General features: G+C 44.8%; 1 protein-coding gene across 1 annotated transcript in view; it reads right to left on the bottom strand.

The window, feature by feature from the left end:
• LOC104412859 (USP6 N-terminal-like protein) overlaps positions 1 to 5,116 on the bottom strand; it is a 30,880-nt gene extending 25,764 nt beyond the window's left edge. The window contains exon 1 of the mRNA XM_010023685.1: positions 5,040 to 5,116. The gene's annotated coding sequence lies outside the window, so the exon portion shown is untranslated. The remainder of the gene's footprint in view (positions 1 to 5,039) is intronic.
• Between the last annotated feature and the right edge of the window lie 1,822 nt (positions 5,117 to 6,938).

Below are 6,938 nucleotides of genomic sequence, written 5' to 3'. Positions count from 1 at the left end.
GCAGGAATGGGTGTATCTTTCCCCATTATTGACTCCACAATCAAAACAAAGCAAGGATGGAAATATTAAAGTGTATTTTGTTCCCTTATTTTTCCAAGCTACATCTCTTACTTCAAATGTTCCTGTGAATTTTGCTCAATACATGTTAATCACAGCTTCGTTTTTCAAAGTAGCAAGGTCTGAGTAACTGTCTCATGGTGTCATCTAATCTAGCTCTATCTTCTCCTTCTCACATCTTTCTTCCATGAAGTTTAACTCAAAGACAAATTCACTCCCCCACTTCTGACATTTGTTTCTTGGTAGTTAGTTAAGGGGCCAAAAAATTCAAATTAGGTTCTTTACATGCAGCTAAAAATACAAATATTCTGCAAGCTTGAAGGAAAAAATAAACTGTGTGTCAAATTAAATGGTCATTTTTTCCAAGACATTTACAAAGAGAAATTTATTCTGAATGTCTTTGACCACACTCTGTAACCAAAGGAAGAATAACCAAAGGAAGAGTGACTTGGTAACATGGGAGGGTTTACACAGCAGGAGACAGCAGCAAGACCACACATATTTTGGCATCTGCTTCTGCAAAAGCCCCTCTGCAGCCAGAAACACCAGAGTGGTGCAAAGGAGACAGTTTTGCACCTTATGCCTGGAATGTGCACATTTGTTTTCTCTTTCTGCTATAACAGCGCAAAAGTCCAATTTTAGGAAAACTGGAAAGCAGAGAAAATGTTGATGGCAGTGAAAGGGATGGAGATGGCAGGTGGCCGCCCCCGCCGTGGCTTCTGACCACGACCCTGCCGCTTTTTGGAGTACAAACCCAAGGCTGTGCTTGACTAGGTGATTTTCAAAGTGCTCTGGAGAAGCAACAGAATAGAGCTTAGCTTTGTAACAGCCTCAGTGGAATAAAGATATTGAATATAGGTATTTTAATTATTTAATAAAATAAATAATGCGGATAGTTTGAATATTGTATATATAATACAATTGAATGTATAAATTGAATTCATACATTGGATATGGGTGTATTTATTATCTAATATAAGAGCGCATATTCTAACTCCAGAGTAGCTTGACACCATAAAGTTATAGCATTTGCTTGAGGGAAATGACACATTGTTTATATGAAAACTACTGAGACATTTATTTTCTGGAGAGTTTGATGATACACATCATTCTGCCTGGATATAAATAGGCTACCTATAAATAGGCGCAGTCTGTAACTGCTACACTTCTCCATATATAAGACTGAAGACTTACTTTTTCTTTTTAATACACCACTCAAATTACTTTCTCCAGCTTGCCACCCAATTTTTTCTATGAATTCCATATTTTCTCAGCAAACAGGGTTGGGGTTTTTTTGCATGATAAACACACAAGGTGAAGCAGCTGTGAAAAGGAATGGTAAGTAAATGTGAACAATGTGAGAACGGCAATAAATAAATTTACTAGGCTATAAGCAAAAGATGCCCCAAGACATGCACACTTAAATTCAACTAGGAAACAAAGTTAACAATTAGTTCCTTTGAAAAACAATGAGTCGAAAAACCCCACCATCTGTCATACGGACAGCTTCCAATTTAAGGAAGTAAAAATCAATCCCCAAAACAGTAAGCTTGAAGATGCTTAATGAAAATGCATGTTACTGCCCACCAGCATGGAACTCTACCTAGCCATCAGCAAACCTGAAATAAAATATCCACATTTTGAATGAGAACAACATCCCTGAAATTAATTCACCAGCTGGGACCTCAAGTATTGGCAGCAGAAAGAAGGTGTCTGAATCAAAAATCCAAGACTTGGTGCCAAAATTGTTATCCGTAAATCAGATTTACTGTTATTACCCTCCCCCAAAAGTCCTGTGTTTTTCCAGTAATACCTGCTGAGCTCCCACAGCCTCGCATGGGGTGGTACCTACCAGGACCAGCCTGGCCAGGAGCATGGGAACCTCTGGCCCACTCAACTTGGGTGTTGCAACCCTGCTCACTGCCCAGAAGAGGAACTGAGTGTTTCCCATGGCCCAGTGGCAGTGCTGATCATGCCATGACCGAGGGAAACGAACACACATGTCCCCTGTCACCCCCAATCTTGACATGATGTCTCCTGCTTATAAACCCATTAGCAATCATCCTGCCTGGTTTGCTCCCTTTGTGCCAAGACCTGCAGAAGGCATAGGTACTCCCAGCTCTTTCCACAGGTTGCTTGCCAAGGTCTTCCTCTCCCCACTGCTCAATTTAAATGAAACAAAGACAAACTTCCATTAAACTCCACCAGGATGCGAGATCAGTATGCAGAATCTGATCCATCAAAAATGCAATTGGCTATGGACTGGAACTGAGACAGCAAAGGCTCAGCTGATGGGCCCGGTCCTGCAGAAGGTTGCAGGCGGTTGCATATGAGCATGTCTCGAGATGACCTCTCAGAAATTCACTGCAAGCATGGTTCCAGATGAGGCTCCTCTGAGCCCTCTTCACAAAGTGGTTTTGCTGTTGGGACCTTGGCCAGAAAGCATTTTCCCAGCCTTTGAATGGAGTAGCTGTGGTGATGCTACTACCAGCATCACATCTGAGCTGCTGAACTTTTAGTCTCTCCAAGCCCTTTCTGCCTCCTTACAAAGAAAGTACAAAAGCTTTACATGCTTTTATTCTGGTTTTAGACAAGTTTTATATTGCCAGGCTGTGCTAGCATCATACTTACATTGCTTGACTTGACCATTTTGCTGCAAAGTAGATTCAGCATCACTTGGCAGAAGGGCTTTGGAAAACTAAAATCTCAGTAAAATCTCCTCTTTTCAGAAGTACAACATAGCATCATGTTCTCAACCTTAAGCTAGATTTGGGGATATTCTAGAACCCAATTTTTAAACATTTCATGTTGTAGAAAAGTATCTACTCAAGCCACCTGAGGATACAGACTATATGTTTCGGTAACTTTCTCTTTTTTTGCTGCATCCACCAGTCAGAGCAAATTAAAGGCAAGCATGATGCAGGCATACAGTGAAATACAGTTGAGTTATGAAATTTTAACTGTTACCTCCCCAAGGAGAGCCATTTCAACTGCCTGCACCCCTCCTTAGCATGGTAGATCTCCAGGGCAAAACGTATAAAATTTGCATTTTTGCTTCAGTAACCTCTCGTGGCTTGTAATGTTTCCCCTGCCCATCTGCACCCAAACCCACAAAACCAAATTATTTTTGTTCTGCATGCTATTGCAAGCAGAATGTCATTGAAAAAGGAGAAATAGAGGCAACTTTTTTGACACCCATACTAAAACGCCACGCTGGTGTGTATAAAACTGAAACTACTGCTGTGGAATAAACTAGTAAAGGTACAAACTTATTTCAGCCACATCTGCTGCCGAAACTCAACAAGCTGCTGTTCCTGCTTCTTGTTCTGTTTTAAAAGCACATTTTAACACAGGGTTTTATGTTTTCAGCCATCTAAGATACAAGCCTGCAATTTCTCTTTTAGTGGAACAGGCTTGAAGTAAATGCTTAAGCATCTATGCAAGTGAAAATGCTTATACGACATCTGCTAAGAGGCGAGACCCCTGCATGAGCTACACCTGCAGTCAGCACCACTTCTCAGCAAAGGACTGCTCTCACTTCTAAAGCTATTTCCAGTTTTAACAGTGACTCGTGCACTCGCACACCCTGGAATAAACCTGGCCACATGAAGCGGTGCAACAGGCTGCTTGCGAAGAGGCTATAGCAAGCTGCAGAGTGTTGAATAAACCCTATCGGGAGGGGATTTAAGTGCATCAAACGGCACCTTAGCACGCTTCAAACCATGCAGACTATTAGCTATGTGCCAACTCCCCATCCTGGTATAATCTGGGGGGCACAGTCAGCAGCTGCGATCTGAGAGGGGCTGTCATCCCACATGCTTAAAGCCTCTCAAAAGCAAAGCCGCGGGGTTACACCACTGCATACACCTGCCAAGCACAGCCAAAATGAGTACGGCTTTGGGTCTGCTTCAATTGCATTGCCACGACCCAAGGAAACCTCAAAGCCTCATAAGACACCCAGGAGGAGCTGCAGGCTGCTGCAGGCAGGTGCTGGCACGCATGCCTGCGTGCCCAGGAGGTGACGAGTTGCAGAAGGAAGTGACGGCCATGTGCTGCCAGAAGCGAGCAGAGCTTCTGCTTCAGAAGACATGGCTCCCCACATGGAAATCAAGGTGCTGCTGAGGTCTTGGTACAAGACTGGCCAGCGTCCCCACCTCCATCGTCACAGCTGCCACAGTATTGTTTACTAGAAAACCAAATTTCAATCCCAAAATGGACAACACATTCAAGGATCTTACCCTGAGGACTTCTGCTGATCCCTACCTACAGCTCCTCCCTCATTAACAAACCCAGACTGCAAACACCCTGGCCAGGCACCAGCTCCAATACCACACACCACTGACTGCACTTCACCAACCTTAGCCCAAATCTGGTACTCACTCCCAATTCTGCTACCAAAAAGGAATCCAGACTTCCACTCGCAGTCAGTTACAACTTCAGGAATGAAATTACTACCAAGCAGGATGAACCAACATACAGGAGATCCTGTTTGCATGCTTATTTCCTTGACTACAACAAAAACTCAGGAACACACAAGCAAGCTGGTTTGTCTGGGTTTTTTTAAGGGTATAAGGAGCAGTAACTAGTTGAATTGCAAGGAGGTTTATGTTTTAACTGTCTCAGGGTCTTTGGAAATGACTGCCCATAGATCACTTTAAATGAATCACAGATGTCTTACAGAAAATTCAGACGAGCTCCTGTCCCAGTAAACTGTATCTGAACCCGCACTGGATGCTGTGATGGATAAAAACATGCTCACTTCCTTTAGCAGAGCCACTGGGAACACCCAAGTGAGAACCTCATTTTGAGGCCACTACCAAAGTCACAGCAGCATCACAGACAACACCCCACAGATTTATCAGCACACTGACCCACAGCACACAACAGCTCTTGGGGTGATTCTCACCTACTCTGGAGCTGGTTTGTGAGTTCAGAGAAGAAAACATGGAAGTAAAACCCAGCTCCAAGCAACATGCCCTTACCTGAATCTGGTATCAGGTGCCGAGATGCATCAGCTCAGCTGAACTTGTCTTCTTCCCTGTGGGCATCTACCTGGCAGGAGCTGGTTGTCTCCGCCACGGGGTGGTGAGGACCCCCAGCCACCACAGACCACTGGCCAAATGCACTTTGTCCTCACTCGTGCTGTCCCAATTCAGTGAAGCTCTCCTCTTCCCTCTTCTGGCACATGAGAGCTCGCTCCAAGTGGCTGGGAGAAAAGGCAAGGAGGAAGGCAATCCACACACGGGCTCTCTCTTCCCCCAGGCTCACTGCAAAGGAATAAGGGAGTTAAGTTTTCCAGTTCTGGTACAGCAGAGGCACCATGATTTACATTCAGAGGAAAGTGCTGCATTGGAGTGGGCAGCAAGGCAGCATCTCAGACTGCTGGGGCAGGGATAGGCTGTAAGCGGAGGGCACGCAATGGCAGAAAGTAAACTACACTCATCTGTGCTGCAAGCAAACCCTTGCTCAGATTTTGTTGATTTGGTGGTGTTTTCTGGATGAGTTTCCTCCCCACCCAACTCACAGCATCAGCCCAGCCAGGACTTGTGCTAACACAGAGGACTCATTATAGGGATTTTGTTTGGGGCTGGGCAGGAGTTTTATAACTATCTGACCATACATGCCAGGTATTGAAAACCAGCCTGCGTGTTTCCAGCTGCACATCATCTTGTCCAGGGTGTTTACCTAGGGATGTTCAGCTAAGACACAACTCAGCACCTGGTCTGCAGCAGGGGAGCTGTGTTTCAGCCCATTTTCTGGCCTGGTTGAGTGCCAGGGGATGGAGGGCTTCCCATGCAGATCTCTGACTCTATCACACCTTTGTACCAGCAAACACATGCTACTGGCAATTCAGCAGGCAGAATATGCCCCCTGCCCAAGCCAAAGGCACAGTATTACACCCGACTTCACTGATCTAAGAGCATATTGCTGCCAAGTGGAGGGTCCAGGCCATTCCTCCAGGACTTTGTTCAGGTTAAGACAAGTAACACAACGTCACCAACTTGTATGGCAGAAGAGCTGGCACCAGCAGTGCCACCTGAGCCACCTTTCAGCACTTGCGGTACCTACCCAACATATCCACACAGCTAACGCAGTTCAAAGGACACCAGAGCCCAACGTATAGCTATCAGGTTTTTAAAACAAGTTTTTAAGCAATGATCTGGTTTCACAAGTGTGAAATCAAGACATCACCCCAAAGTGCAACGCTTCTGTTAGAAGCCAGCCAGTGCTGGGAGGCGGAAGTGTGTGTTGACGCTGGGGAGAGGAAGCGCAGCTCCCTTTCGTCATAAGCAGCCACTCTAATAACACCACCTCTCCTCCGATCCCCCTCACAAGCACCTGCAAATGGACTTTTCTCCATGTTTCTGGGCTGTCCTGTGCAGAATTTCCCTGCTGTCACGCCTCCAGCACCTGGATACGACAACTCAGAGACCCCCAAAGTGCAGAAGACTTCACACCCTTTCAGAGTGCTGTTATAGGTTACTTCTGTCAAGTAACCAATAATACAGATTACATTACATATACACTATCATTGAGTAACTTATAATGAGGTTTACACACATCATAATGCAGATTACACACATTTCCCAATTTCCTTCCCAATTTGCACCAAGCTTTTAAAGTATTATGGCAAACTGTGGCCATAGTGATTAATTCTTTGCCACTAGACTATGGCAATACAACGAAATCTAAATATATTGGCCAAGTCTTCTAGTTACAGGAATCACTAAATGTAAGGCTGCAATTACTTGCTATGCACACTCCCCACAACCAGCTCACACAGCAGCACTGCCAGTAAATAAAACCTCAACCTTCCTGTGCTCCCAGCACAATGTCTTGATCTCACATTGACCCACATTTCTTTGTGCTCTGCCATGGCA

The sequence above is a fragment of the Nestor notabilis genome, unplaced genomic scaffold (genome assembly GCF_000696875.1).
Source record: "Nestor notabilis isolate BGI_N333 unplaced genomic scaffold, ASM69687v1 scaffold19641, whole genome shotgun sequence".
NCBI lineage: Eukaryota > Metazoa > Chordata > Aves > Psittaciformes > Psittacidae > Nestor > Nestor notabilis.
Note: the sequence above shows the minus strand (reverse complement) of the source record. Positions and strands in the feature narration are given on the sequence as shown.